We start from the raw sequence: 15171 nt of genomic DNA, 5'->3' as shown, positions 1-15171 counted from the left end.
GAGTAACTGATCTGTCAGCATGAAGGCTGTGCCTGGGCTATGTTATGAGCTGTCCTCCCTAAAACAGACTACAGGAGACTGGCAGGTAGAAGTGAAAAGCTCTGGGCTGGGACCATAGAGGTCTCTGAGCTCAGCAGACCACGCCCCCTCCTGTTGTTAATTAATCAGGGGGAATGACTGCCCTCTTGTTTTGATCAGCAAACAGCTGAGTGTCCATTCAGGTCCCAATCCTCATCAGTTATTTTCTTCCCCAATTCTCTGCTTGACTTTCATCCGCCAAGATGCTTCTGTTTTCTCATGGCAGGATCCAGGAGTAAACCAAGAGCTGGTCACTTAACATGATCAATGCCAGAGGCCTGAGGTCCATATCAAATTGACAGAGTTGCAGCTCCCGATATTAGGTAAGATGAGTTTAAAAGTTATTTCAGACTCTAAAAACCAATGCATTATTTGTGACAATCTCTTCATTTTCAAACCCAAGGTCATCTCTTCCCTGTGCTGCAAACCCTATCTTTCCATAGCATCCCTTCCAGAAGCAGTCTTTGTTACCCAGAGAACCGAGATTCAGTTTCCATCCATTTGAGGTCAATGATTGGACTCTTCTGTGCCAAATGGTTTACTGAGAGCATCTTGGTTGACAGTTGTGGGAGGTAGGAATGGTCCTTCTTCTCTGGGATTCTGTGTCTCCTTGAACTAAACTTCCTTACATCCTGATAGTTTTTAGTCCTTTCTTGAACCCTGGATTACATTTCAAGGAAGTACCAGGCTTATCCGGATAAGAAGGGCTGTGGTTAATGACTCCACCAGCTGCCTTGTGTCCTCTTCCTTAGTGACTTCTTTTTAGGAATAGTGGCCACCTAATACCTAATTCCTCTCAAATACTAGGTCAACAGAAAGTCATTTGTCTGATTTTTCCATCAACAAGCTGGGGGGCTGAGGGTTGGCACACACTCTGTATCCATTTCATTTTCTGGCTTCCCTTGGTAGCTGGGCCTTTACATTTCTCCAATGAATAGGAGATAAGATTGGTTACAGAAGCCAGGCGGGGAGGCAGAGGCAGGCAGATTTCTGAGTTCGAGGCCAGCCTGGTCTACCGAGTGAATTCCAGGACAGCCAGGGCTATACCGAGAAACCCTGTCTCAGGGGGAAAAAAAAGATTGGTTACAGAATAATATAGGAGCATCTTACTCCTGCCCTGCTAAGAAATACCCTGCTTGTCTGTCCCCTCTGCTCAAATATAAACATACAAACCATGGTCTGATAGTGTTGCTGCTAAAACTGTGCGCAGCATAAATATTTAAATAAATATTTGTTGACTTTCATCTTCATCCATCACTTCTCTGTCTCCCAATTATGACAGAAATGACTTCAGCAATATCTAAGCATCCATCTGATTTCCTAGGAGGAATGTTTACTTTGAGGTCAAGGCTTCTATTATTGGAGTAAAAAGCTTACAAGGGCAACATTTGGGAGCTGGGTGTGGCTGTAATGTTCCTGGGACAAACCTCACAAGAGCATGAGCTTGGTGTGAACAGCCACCAGAAATAAACCCTAGCCAGGAGTGATCACTCCATAAACATGGGGTCAAACTGCCCAAACCCCGTTGGAGCTGGGTATTGGTTCCTCTGTCCACTCTCCTCTCTGAATCTTCAGATCCATACACCAGAACTCAGGAACCCTTTCTAGAAGGTTATAGCTATCTAGAAGGACACCATCTTGGAATCATGGTGACAAAGGAGTCATGGCATCTTCCTCTGCAGCCTGTGTCGTATGGTTTAACAACTAACCTAACTCTACACTGTTTGGTGGTTCTGTATGTGCTGTTGGTTCTTGCTTGGTAAGACACCATCCGTGAACACACCTATTGGAGAAAACTTTTAAAATGTAAAGCAGGAACTTCAAGGTCACACATTTGTGGGCTCCCATCATTTCAGCATTTGCTGTCTTCTAGCTATGTGGCCAGAAGAAAGCCTCTTCCTGGATCCCCACTTCTCCCATCTGTAAGATGCTATGTAACCCAGTGCTTTTGAGTTTATGTGCAGATTCGAGGAAACACTGCATATAAAATGAAAGTGTGGTGCCTAGAGTTCTGAATACCCACAGCATCATTACTAACAACACTGATGTCTGATACCTACGAAACAGTATTACATGTTGTGTTGATTGTTCCAGCTCATATGATAATATACTGTCTTTGTCTGAGGCTGGGGACTTAAACAATGACAGTGTTGATGAAATGCAGAAACATCTTTTGTTGTCCCACTTTCAGCCAGGTGGGCATGATTCTACACAAGTTCTTGGGACTCTGCAGCAAGTTTGTTTCCTGGTGTCTTTTGTTCAGAGGCCATTTGGTTTGGAGATGCAGATCCTCATCATCAAATATCAGATTTAATTCTCTCGTTGACTGTAGGACAAGTAGATGCTTCCAGCTTTCTGGAAAATATTGCCCATCACCAAGAAAAGTTTTCTGCTGGAGAAATTCTACACATACACACACACACACACATGCACAGAGAGACACTAAAGTCCACACATACACACACATGCACAGAGATACACAAATGTCCAAATAGAACCATAAGCCTTGGTGTAGAATGATGTTATATATATATATATATATATATATATATATATATATATATATATAATAGATATAAAATATGATAACACAGACTCTATAACCAGTAGCAAAAACAGTTCTCTTCCCTTACAAAGATACGCTGTGGGAACTTTGAATACTGTATGGAAACTTTGAACCTAATGGGCAATAAGTTAAAACAAATAATGCTCTCTTTTTTTGATATTTTCTTATTTTCATATCAAATGTTATCTCCTTTCCTGGTTTCCCCTCCGAAAACCCCCTAGCCCATCCTCCCTCACCCTGTTTACCAATCTATCCACTCCCGATTCCCTGTCCTGGCATTCCCCTATACTGGAGCATCGAGCCTTCTCAGGACCAAGGACTTCTCTTCCCCCTTTGATGTCCAACAAGGACATCCTCTGCTGCATATGCAGCTGGAGCCATGGTTCCCTCCATGTGTACTCTTTGGTTGGTGGTTAGTCCCTGGGAGCTCTTGGGGTACTGGTTGGTTCATATTGTTGTTCTTCCTAAGGGGCTGCAAACCCTTTTTTCTGAGTAGGAAGGTCAAAGATGAAAGTCTTCTTTCTCTCCTATTATTTTTAACATGCATGTGTGTGTGCAAATATACATGTGTATACATTCTTAGTTGATAAGTATTCATCCTTGCTGCTTTAGGGCAGCTTATAAACATATTTCCAATTAACCCCTCCCCCGCCTTTGGCTGTGCTCTCACTGTGAAATCCATATGTTGTAACTGATAGGAGGCTCTGAGTGCCTGGCTGCACATGTGAATTTAATGGAGTCGAATTGAGATGAAACCATTTAAACCTGACAGAGTATTTTCATCAGAGGCCACATCATCACATTAATTCTTTTCCCCAGTTGGTGGTAATTCTCTGCCTCTTGCTCTGGATGACTGAGAGCAAGTGCTGGCTGCAGCCAGACATGACGAGTGCAGGTGCTAGCTTGGAAACCAGCCCTGGTGAACCGAGTCCCATTCATGCATGCACAGCTCCTCTTAATGGTAATATGTGATGTCTCTGATGCCACACAGACCTTTGGCCTTTGCTCCCTCCATATTGATACCTGTGTGTGGATGTATATGGACTTCTGCCATGGTCTCCAGTCTTACTAGACTGCAGCTCTAATTCTTTTCCGACAAGGTGTATTAAATACCCATGCCTAGCTATTCTTTGTTTGTTTGTTTGTTTGGGCTTTTTTGTTGTTTTTTTTATTTGGTTTTCTCGAGACAGGGTTTCTCTGTGTAGCCCTGGCTGTCCTGGAACTCACTCTGTAGACCAGGCTGGCCTCGAACTCAGAAATCCACCTGCCTCTGCCTCCGAAGTGCTGGGATTAAAGGTGTGTGCCACCACTGCCCAGCATGCCTAGCTATTCTTATTTTCACTCTTTGTAACAAGAGTTTCTTCTAGTTCATTCCACAGAAGCTGTATTTCAGTGTAGGTGTTTGTCCCGACCCGCAGGACAGTCAGGGTCCCTGGAACCACCTAGGGGAAGGCAAGAGACAAGAAAGACACAAAAAGAACCGGACAGCCAGTCTGTACTCCGATCAAGCTGTCAATCTTTAATTTTCACACAAGGCATTATAAAGGCAAGCAAGCAGGTATGGGGAGGGGTGAAGGGACTCCAGGAAACAGTCTCTCAGGGGACAAGCACTGTCTCTAAACATTGTCTCTAGGAAGTCGTCTCTCAGAATTTTCTCTCAGAATCTCATGACAAAGCTGGCTTGGACTTCAAGGAAGCTGGCAAACTAAAATGATCACAAGGAGGTGAAGTGGAAAGAGATTATTATAGTAGCCTAACTGCAGGTGAGCTCTGTTTGTTCTAACCAACATAAGCTCTATATGTGCTGACCAACTTGATATTTGCAAACCTGAGAGCTAATATTTCTTCTTCTAAAGGCAGGCTTGAGCATGTAAGAGGGCTGGAAGGAGGAGGTTTTGCGATCTAAGTGAGAATGGCTCCTGGCATCTCTCCCTTCTCTGTATTAAAGAGAGCAGAAGTCAGACAACCATTGATGAGAAGCAGATGAGGCACCAAGATAATGGATCCTGTCTTAGGATCATCCCAGTCACTAACCATCATCCTTTCCCATCCCTGTGTGTCTCCTGTATTTATTTGAATCTGGCTCTAGCAAGCCAGCTCTCATCTGAGGAGTGTCCACATCCATCCATTATTTTCCTTCCCAAGAGCAGACTTGGGGACCTCTGCTATTAATTGCTAGAAGCTCCTCAGCTAGAGATGGGGGTATAGGTTTCATCTTCTGGGGCAGGACTTAAATCCAATGAAGTGACTAGTATCTTGTCATTACTGCCACTCTTACACTAATGAATGTATAGTGCCATAGGTCATTAATTTAGTTCACAGGTGTTACAGCGGGTTAAGATTGACAGTTACTTCTCTTCCCTGGCAGGGCACAACCATAACCTTCCTTCAGTATGATGGCTAGCCAGCCAGTAGGCATGAAACTTACAGGTCAGTGCCAGCTTGACTTCTTCTTGTTCTATGAGTCGAGTCAAGTACGTGTTATCTTCAGAAATAGGGTCTTACTATCAACTTCTGGAGAGTAAACAAGACCATTGTTTGCAGCATGTAATGGTTAGGGTCTATGGGACCTCACTGGCCAACAGCTCCAAAAGAAGTAACATATCCTGGTCACCTGGCTTTTTATTTGTTATAATATAGTTTCTAATAGGAGACGTGTCACCCAATTGCAGGGTAACTTCATTTAAACTCTGTATTCATGTGTATGAATATATTTTAGATAGTATGTATAGTGGTACATTTCCACAACTTTTTCAAAGGGCCTCCAGTGTCAGCTACACTTCCCATTAGCCCCTCCTCTACTTTGCCTTTCCCATCCCCACCCCAATTAACCCTTCCTGTTCCATTTATTCCCCTTTCCTCCTTTATAAAAACTGTTCTATCATCCTTCACTTAAAAGCACTGCTTATGGACTTGGTATGCCAAATGGAACACACATATCTGAAGATTCCAAGGTAATACCCACAGATAAGAGGAGTATTTGAAAAATGTGATATTTGTCTTTCTGTATCAGTATTAACTTACTTAGAATGATTGTTTCTAGCTCCATTCATTTACATATGGATGTGATAATTTCATTTTTCTTAATATCTAAATAGTATTTCATGTGCAAGTGAACAACTTTTTTATCCATTCATCAGGTGATGGTCAACCAGGCTATTTCCTTTTTCTGGCTATTGTGAATAGAGCAGGAATGAACATAAATAGGCAGGTATATAGTAAGATGTAGAGAATGTTGGGTATATGGCCAAGATGGATATGGTAGACCTATTTCTAGCTTCTTGAGCAACCTCCATCACGATTTCCTTAGTGGTGGTACCAGTTTGCTCTTCAAACAGTGACTAAGTGTTCTCCTTTCCCCACAGTCCTGACATCATTTGTTATTACTTGTTTGTGTTTGCTTGCTTGCTTGCTTGCTTTTGATATTCACCATTCTAACTGGAGAAAGAAGAAATTGCAAAGTAGTTTTTTTTTTTTTTTGAGAGCAGGGCCATGATAACATAAGCGTTAAAACAAACAATAAGTGGGATTTCATGAACTTAAAATTTATTTTCTCTTTGTGTGTTTCTACATATGTGTAGATGTACTTTCAAGTATAAATACATGTATGTATGTGTAAGAGACAAACATCGGGTGTCATTTTCCAGGAGCTGTTCATCTGCTTTCTGTAGCTGCCCACGGCTACATGCTAACAGCCTGGGTTCCCTGGAAGAAGGGATGGGGATAGGAAGCAGGGTGGAGAGAAAACACATGGAGACAGGCATCATTTATTGCTCAAGACTTGAACTTTAATGAATCTCTCCAAAGATATATAGGCAGGCCAAGACCCTCCCCCAAGAGCTGGAAACTGGTTCTGCTTGTTCTGCCGGAGGCTGGCATCAGGTGGCTAGACTGCTATGTGTTTTTTTTTTTCTTTTCTATATTCTTTGTTTACATTCTAAATGTTTTCCCCTTTCCCAGTTCCCCCCCTCCCCATATGTCCCATAAGCCCTCTTCTCTAGATCCATTCCCCAATCCCCCCTCCCATTTCTCTGTCCTGGTACTCCCCTACAATGCTGGATCAAGCCTTTCCAGGACCAGGGCCCTCTCCTTCCTTCTTCATGGGAATCATTTGATATGCTAATTGTGTTTTGAGTATTCAGAGTTTCTGGGCTAATTAATATCCACTTATCAGTGACTGCATTCCATGTGTATTCTTTTGTGATTGGGTTACTTCACTTAGGATGGATGATATTTTCCAGTTCCAACCATTTGCCTAAAAATTTCATGAATTCATTGTATATGCCAAGAAGTGGTTAACAGGGTCCCCTGAAAGTGTCATGCCAGTTTTCTGAGGAACCACCAGACTGATTTCCAGAGTGGTTGTACCATCTTACAATCCAACCAGCAGTGGAGGAGTGTTCCTCTTTCTCTGCATCCTTGCCAACATCTGCTGTCTCCTGAGTTTATAAACTTAGCCATTCTGACTGGTGTGTGGTAAAATCTCAGGGTTGCTTTGATTTGCATTTCCCTAATGACTAATGATGTTGAACATTTCTTAAGGTGCTTCTCAGCCATCCGAATTTCTTCAGGTGAAAATTCTTTGTTTAGCTCTGTACCCCATTTTTAATAGGGTTATTTGGTTCTTTAGGGTCTAACTTTTTGAGTTCTTTGTATATATTGGATATTAGCCCTCTGTCGGATGTAGGGTTGGTGAAGATCTTTTCACAATTTGTGGGTTGCTGTTTTGTCCTTTGGACAGTGTCCTTTGACTTACAGAAACTTTGTAATTTTATGAGGTCCCATTTGTCAATTCTTGGTCTTAGAACATAAGCTATCGGTGTTCTGTTCAGGAAATTTTAGAACTTCAGGTCTCTCAAGAAGGAAATCAAAGAAGACCTCAGAAAATGGAAAAATCTTCCATGCTCATGGATTGGTAGGATTAATATAGTTAAAATGGCAATCTTGCCAAAAGCAATATACAGATTCAACATGATCCCCATCAAAATCCCAACTCAGTTATTCATAGAGTTAGAAAGAGTAATTCTCAAATTCATCTGGAATAACAAAAAACCCAGGATAGCTAAAACTATTCTCAACAGTAAAAGAATTTCTGGGGGAATCAGTATCCCAGACCTCAAACAATACTACAGAGCAATAGTGTTAAAACTGCATGGTATTGGTACAGTGACAGTCAAGTGGACCAATGGAATAGGATTGAAGACCCAGAAATGAACTCACATACCTATGGTCACTTGATCTTCAACAAAGGAGCAGAAAACATCCCATGGAAAAAAGATAGCCTTTTCAACAAATGGTCCTGGTTCAATTGGGGGTCAGCATACAGAAGAATGTGAATTGATCCATTTTTATCTCCTCGTATTAAGCTCAACTCCAAGTGGATCAAGAACCTCCACATAAAACCAGACACACTGAAACTAATAGAAAAGAAACTGGGCTGCTATTCTTTGAGAACAGTGAGTTAGATCCTCAAGGGCTGGGAGGTCACAATTCCTCCCTTTCCATTAAATTTAAGAAAAAACAGTGGATAAATATCCATCAAAAGATGGCGGGCTTATAACCAGAGAGGAAAAGTGTTTTCTCGAGACCCAGTCTCTGGACTAGGTCTCTTATTGGGATTCAAAGCTTACCGATTTTAGTGTTGTTGGCCAGTAAACCCCACAATCTTCTGGCCTCTGTTTCCCCAGCACAGACAGCTCTCGAAATCCTAGAAAGATGCTTTGGGTTGAATACTATTATTATGATTTTTTTTCACATACAAATACTGTAACTCAAAAAGATTGGCTTTACCAAAGGCCACACAGTTACTAACTCAGGTGGGAGTTCAGCCCAGGATCTTTGCCTTAGAGTATATGTACTCTCTGTGCCCTGAGTATCGACTGGAGAATCTGCCCAGATAAGCAGATGAATGAACTGCACATGGCCTTGTGCCTCACTGCAAGCTCTGGTTCCAACTTCTACTATGGGAGTTCACAAGCTTGCTTCAGAGGTTTAGTAATGCAGGATTGGGATTCCTGTGGCGAGACTGCACCAAGATGAAGGGACTACAGCTGTAGAGTGAGAAAGATCTAGATAAGATAACATGAATGTCACAAGATCAAACTGTCATCAGAAGCACACAGCTGGTGATCTCTCAGTGTGTTGGTTCGGAGGTCAAAGGAAATGACACTTCTTCTAAGCACTTCTGCCCCAGCACATTGCTCAGCTCCATTACCACCAACCGGGAGGAAGTTTTACACCAGGCGTGTTGGTCTGTGCTCATCTTATTGGTGGGATTACTTGATCAAGGAACACATGGTGTTCATTAGATGCACTCAAATTGGCCGAGGAATGAACAATTGGGCTAATTTCCTATTCTCGATCCCTGCAGTTGCCAGAGATGAGAACAGAATTACCTGGCAAGGCTCTGAGCTCTGCTTTTCTTGACCTGGAAAATGGTGATGATGGTCATTTCCTCAGTCGAGAGACAAATGGCATCTGAAAGCGACCCTGGCATAATGTAAAGAATATGGGATTTGTAACTCAGAAGATACTGGCTGGAGTTAAATTCGTGGCACTCATTAACTGTGCACCTATGTCACAATGGTTTAATCTCCCTAAGCTTTAATTTCCTCAACTCTTAAATAGGGATCGTGGTACTGGCCTGTCTGGGTTGTTATGGGCATGAAATGTGATAAAGTCTAAGAAATCCATTTGCACATTCGCCAAATGTTGGAACTCCCTTCAGTTTTGTCCAAGAACATTGCTGGGGACTGAGGCTAAGCTAGCAAACGACATACTGCCTGCTCTGAAGGAACAGGAAGGATGCTAGAGGATGCAGGTGTGAATAAATGGTCGATAATGCTTAGGGCCCCATCAAGTTCTATATATGATAACATTTGTTGTATCGTAACAAACATGAGTTTAAGATCAACAGACCACAGTATTTCTGGTGGTTTCAGAGGCAAAGAGTATGTATATATTGCTGCTTATTCAACTTGACTAGAAATTATTTTAGCATTTTAATGCACAAAATACTACACATTACAGAGAATGTAGTGAGCTTCCTTAGGAACTTCAAAATTTTTATCTAAAGTGCTACAACATAACCATTTTGGTTTCATGGAGGCTTCTTTGAGATGTCCTGTACCTGGGGCAAGTCAGTGGCATTTCTTCCCATAGGCAACATCAACACATGGAAAAGATAATGTGGAGGTGCTTTCAAAGGAGTTAAGTATTAGATGGGAGTCAGGACACAGGAAAAAGGAAGAGGGAAAGAGAGCTCAGAGAAATAAGGGTGATGCTAAGGAAGATGGGGAAGAGGTAGGATTTCTAGAGCAAGGAAACAATCTTAGTTACCATTCTGTTGCGGCGAAGAGACACCATGATCAAGGCGATTTACAAAGGAAGCATTTATTGGGGGCCTGCTTACAGTTTCCGAGGGTGAGCCTGTTAGCATCAGGGCAGGGAGCACAATGGCAGGCGTGCAGCCATGGTGCTGGAGCAGCAGCCGACAGCTCATTTCTGACCAGTAAGTTGCAGGCAGAGAGTAAGACTGGGTCTCAGGTGAGCTTTTGAAATCCCAAAGCCTATCTCCAGTGACATACCTCCATCAAGGCCATATTTTCATATCCTTTGCAAACAGTTCCACTGACTAGGGACCAAGTATTCAACTGTATTTACCTATGGGGGCCATTTTCATTCAAACCACCACGGGGTTAAAGAAGAACCCTGTGAAGACTAAGAGCTGAAGAGGGAAAAGGACCCATAGTCACTGGCTCCTGGAGCCACCCAGCATGAACAAGAAGAGGAAAGAGATCTAGCAAGGAGATGCGAGAATGGTCATATATTGAGGTTGGACAGGAACCAAACAAGGGAGGGAGTCTTTGTTTCAAAACCTCCTGTAAATCCTGGTGCAGACCTCAAACTCTTGATCTCAAATCTCTGGACTTACTCGAAGACCACAGACAAGAGTGGGAGGGATTTAGGTGGCTCTGGAGATTTACTGAAATCTCCAAAGTTTCTGCAAATGACAAATTGGGATTAAAACACCATCTTTGGGTGATTTAAGTATAAATGAACAGAAACATATGGGTTATATTTCCTTCCAATTGCATATGAGACTAACAATTAAGTATAAAAAGGTGCTTGGGGCGACAGGCTTACTGAGGCTTTATGAAGTATGGAAACCATCCTCAGACTTGAGAACTGCCAAGTAATAAGTGCAGGGAACCCCTAGAAATCAAATCTGTACCTTCTCCTCCTTCCTTCTCCACCTCTCCAGGTCTCTCTGCCTCTCTCCTCCTCTGAGACTGCTTTTGTCTGTCTGTCTCTCCTATTTTTCTTTCCCATCCATCCTTGGGTTCAAGCTGCCATCTGGGTACGCATGGACATCTTGAAAGCACATTGCCCAGCTGTCTGAAAGCAGCAGCAAATGTCCTTACTGCATGGGGAATTCTGCCCATGCTTTCCAACTTGAGAGGAGAGAGAAATCAGTAGCAGGTGCCGCAGCTCCTAGGGGAGGGTGTTGTTTATGGTGGCTGTCTTCTGAAGAAGCCTCAGGACGCATGCTCTAGCAGGATAATAGATTGTTTCTTACAGCTTTTCTTTAGAACCCATCCTCTATTTATTTCTCTGGCCTCTCTCCTTCTGCTTTGGTCTCCAGTTTATGCTTTGCTAGATACATCTAGGACAAAGAAATTAAAAACTGTTATCCATTTGCTGTTGAACATGGCTGAGGAATGTCCTTGTAACTTAGTTAAAACCCTGCCTGATGACAGAAATTTCATAATGATCATTCAGACAACAGCGGGCTGTGGGCCGGGCAGTTTATCTTGCTCTAAGGGCTTTTTGGAGAAGCTATGGAGTTGACACAGTGGTTGACCACAGGAAGAACCATTCTTCTGTTTTGATGAAGCCACCCGGGTCACTACTGTGAAACTGAATGTCACAGTAGTGACATTAAATGATTGCCTTGGCTGCTACTGTGAAACTGACTATCTCTAAATGATTGACTTGTCCATTGTGAGAGCCCTGGCTCATAGATGGGACCATTTCTCTGTGTTCTTACATCATGGATGAGGCAAAGAAGCACTCCAGGGTCTCTTTAAAAAGAGCACCAACCTCATTCACAAGGGAGGCCCCATGGCATCCTTCCCCAGGATAGCTCCTAATAGCATCACTGTACACTGACACCTTACATTTCAGCATGTGATTTTGAAGGTAACATACCATAAGAAATAAATGTAGACTACAAAGGCCAGGGAGTCTGACAGAACAAAGGTACAATTTTCTTGCCTCTCCTGATCTCTAGAGATAGCCTCAGTGGGGGACAGAAGTGCACGCTAATTACTATACCCTAGCAGACAAGAAAAGAAATCCTTAAAAATTTGTTTTGCTTTTATTTGCATAGTTTAATAAGTTGTAGCATTTGTATTGTGCATGTGTTTGCTTGTGATGCCTGTGCATGCATGTTCTCATGTGTGTAGGCCTCATGCTTGAATTTAGTTGTGTGTAGATACCCACAGATGGTGTTGCATGCCATTTGTGACTGTCTTATGCTTTATTTATTGAAACAGCATCTCCTGATGAAACCAGACCTCACCAGTTCCAGATGCTCTAGCTAGTCAACTTGTTCCAAGGATCCCTGTCTCTGCCTCCCAAGTAGTGGGACTTCTGGCAGGCTACCACATCTGCACAGGTGTTGTGTGGGTCTGGGCACCTACATTCCTGTTCTTATACAGTAAGCATCTTATTTTCCATCTTCCTGCTCTGAATGTTAGTAACTTTATGGTGATTTTTACTTGTTCAATAATCAAGGTATAAAGTAGGCAGGGCCATCACATCAAAACCTCCCTTCAGCCACTCTCAGCATGGTTAAATAGCTACAAAACTGCATTCTCCCTTTTGAGTTTCCTTACACTAAACTGTAGACTGTCAATAATAGCTGTTCTGGTGAGTACGAAGTGCTATCTCATTGTGATTTTGATTCATAGTGGGATTGTGTGTCTTTCATGGTGACTATTATTTGTTTATAGTTTTGGGAGAGAAGTGCATTTAAAAGCTTTTCCCATTTAAGTTTTTTTTGTTCCTGAGTTATAAGGTGAATTTGAAGGGACAAATTGGCACTGGTACCTGCTGATAAGCCTTTTAAAACCAATTCATTGTACTTACGTAAATATGTTGTAGTTGAAGTTTGTCAGCATTGAGTGGGTTCTAGAACACCTATCCCTGTACTTCTGCTCAGAATTTGACACTTGTGTGCGTAAAGGTGAGAACATAAAACATCTAAGCCGTCATTTGTCCTCTGTAATATTAAGAAATAAGTAGATGTGTACCTGCTTTTGAGGAAGGGTAGGAAGCTGAAGAGAACCATTAATGAACATTTCTCATTTAATAAATTCTGTCCTGGATTGCTTAAATGCATTTACCTTCTCTAGCTTACTGAATTATGCTATTAAACTATTTATAATAATTTGTTACCCATTGGTAAAACAAAAAAAAATCATATATGACACTTAGCAGTAAAAATACATTATCTCCTCTGGTGAGTGAATCTAAGAGAAACATCAATTTCCAGAGTGGCTCTATATTTTATGGGTGCAACACAAGTGTAATATACAAGCTCAACGTCCCATACACTTTTCTGGTTTCAGGAGAGAAAAGAATTTAGTGTTAGTGGAAATGTAAGAATCTACCTATTCCTTAAAATTCTATGATACAATTGAAATATAAGCATTTAAAGTTCAAGATTTCTTAAAATACAGACACTCCTAGTGAAGATATTGCCTACATGTCCCGTGGTCCACATGTTGTATCGGCATCCCATTTGCCTCGTGTCATCCATCTCTCCAAATGGGAGATGACTGTAACAATCTCCATAGGTAAAGAAATGGGTTTTGGGTAGAGCCTCTTTCCCATGGGGGTAGCACCCTAAAACAAACGTCCTTCCACACATACACACATCATGCTGGTGGAGCCTCAATTGGGATTGTGTACGTGTGTGTGTGTGTTTCTTCTCTCATTTTATCAAAAGTACATCACTCACTGCCTCTGAATTTATGTGTCATTAATGACATAAGCGGAAGAATGACTCAGAATAAAATAGGTATGAGCAAGAACTCCTTCAATCAAGGCAGTACAACTCACATTAAGGTGTTATGTTTGTCTTGGACATTCCTGCCAGGTAGGAGACTGCCAGAAGAAATGGCCTTTGTCAGGACATTGTGAATCAAGTCATAACTGCCTCTTCTCTTTCTCTAGATGGATCTCAGATCCTTGTTTACTGTCTAATATTTATAAGAAATGTTCTATGAATCTACAAAGAATACTACCTTTTCGTGTTATTATTATTTTAAAAAAAAGAAAGTTTGATACACACCCCTACTGATCTGAATTTTTCTTGTTTATTCTGCATGGTTTCCAGGGTGAAGTACCTCAGTGTCTGTCTCAGATCTACACACAATAGATCAGGTAAAGTTGAGGTAAAGTTCAATGGATGTAATTAAAATAAGGCTTCAGGGTGTTTTTTTTTTTTTTGAACATACGGTGTTGTATAGAAGACACATGCTAATTGACTGTTAAATTACTTTCAAAGTGATTTTCACAATTATTTATGTAATAAAATAATTACTTGTTATAAATCCATAATCACTGCTGTATCCTGGGGGCATGTACACTTCTATCTTTTTCTCTCGGGTTCCCAGCTCATTAATTCATCCCTCCCCTGCAGTTTTTAGAGTAATATTAACCAAACTACAATGCAAATTAAACTTCCAATATGGTAGTTCTTGACAGTAATAATTTTGTCTTAAAAATTACTGATGATTAGATATGCTCTTTGCTTTGGATCTTAGTGCCACCAAGTAAATGGCGCTGTGCCCTCAGTCCTCCCGCCCTTCTTTCTTGGTATATCTAGAGAGAGTTCCACTGGGGAAGTTCCTCTTCCTCATGGGCCAACACTCCATTCTCACCAGCCAAGAGCACTTATGTAGATACAATTGTTACAACTTGGAAAACGCTGATTTATCTCCATAGTGTCTCTCATGTGCCCTTCTCTCCACCACTCCACGTGACGCCTCATTTCCCTTCTTTACAGCTACCTAGAAAATTAAAATTTGCTACAAACAGTAACATTAAATACACTATAAACCTCAAGTATATGAGTTTTTCCTAGCTGCATATAACTTATTTGCCACAGAAAAGAGAGCTTTATGTGAAAGAAAACATACAAGTTTTAATTAAAATTTTTGTGCCTGCTATATGGAAAGTAATAATAGTCTAATAGTATTTTTTAAGTTAAGTGGCTTCTGAGTCTTTGTACTCATGAAAATGGATTATTTAAAAACACTTTATGGTTTTACACTTTCAACGTGCACAGCTGAGCTATTCTGAGTTTTTAATACATGGCGGTCCAGCTTTCCACTACCCACATCATCTCCTAAAAGATGCCTCTTTGATGATCATGACCACTCGGGATGGTCCATTTATGCAGATTTAGCTCTTGCTTCCCTTGTAAGATCTGTTTATCTGTTTATCTTCTGCCATTG

The 15171-nt window shown here is 41.5% G+C and overlaps 1 long non-coding RNA gene across 1 annotated transcript; it reads left to right on the top strand.

The window, feature by feature from the left end:
- The first annotated feature begins 327 nt into the window (after window positions 1-327).
- On the top strand, window positions 328-14097 carry LOC127697282 (uncharacterized). The gene is made up of 3 exons (XR_007980433.1): window positions 328-401; window positions 12202-12365; window positions 14049-14097. It is a non-coding gene; the product is annotated as an uncharacterized LOC127697282 (long non-coding RNA).
- Window positions 14098-15171: the final 1074 nt, after the last annotated feature.

The sequence above is a fragment of the Apodemus sylvaticus genome, chromosome 12 (assembly GCF_947179515.1).
Source record: "Apodemus sylvaticus chromosome 12, mApoSyl1.1, whole genome shotgun sequence".
In the NCBI taxonomy this organism is placed as follows: Eukaryota; Metazoa; Chordata; class Mammalia; order Rodentia; family Muridae; genus Apodemus; species Apodemus sylvaticus.
The sequence above is the reverse complement of the archived record's forward strand: the minus strand, read 5'-3'. Positions and strand labels throughout refer to the sequence as shown.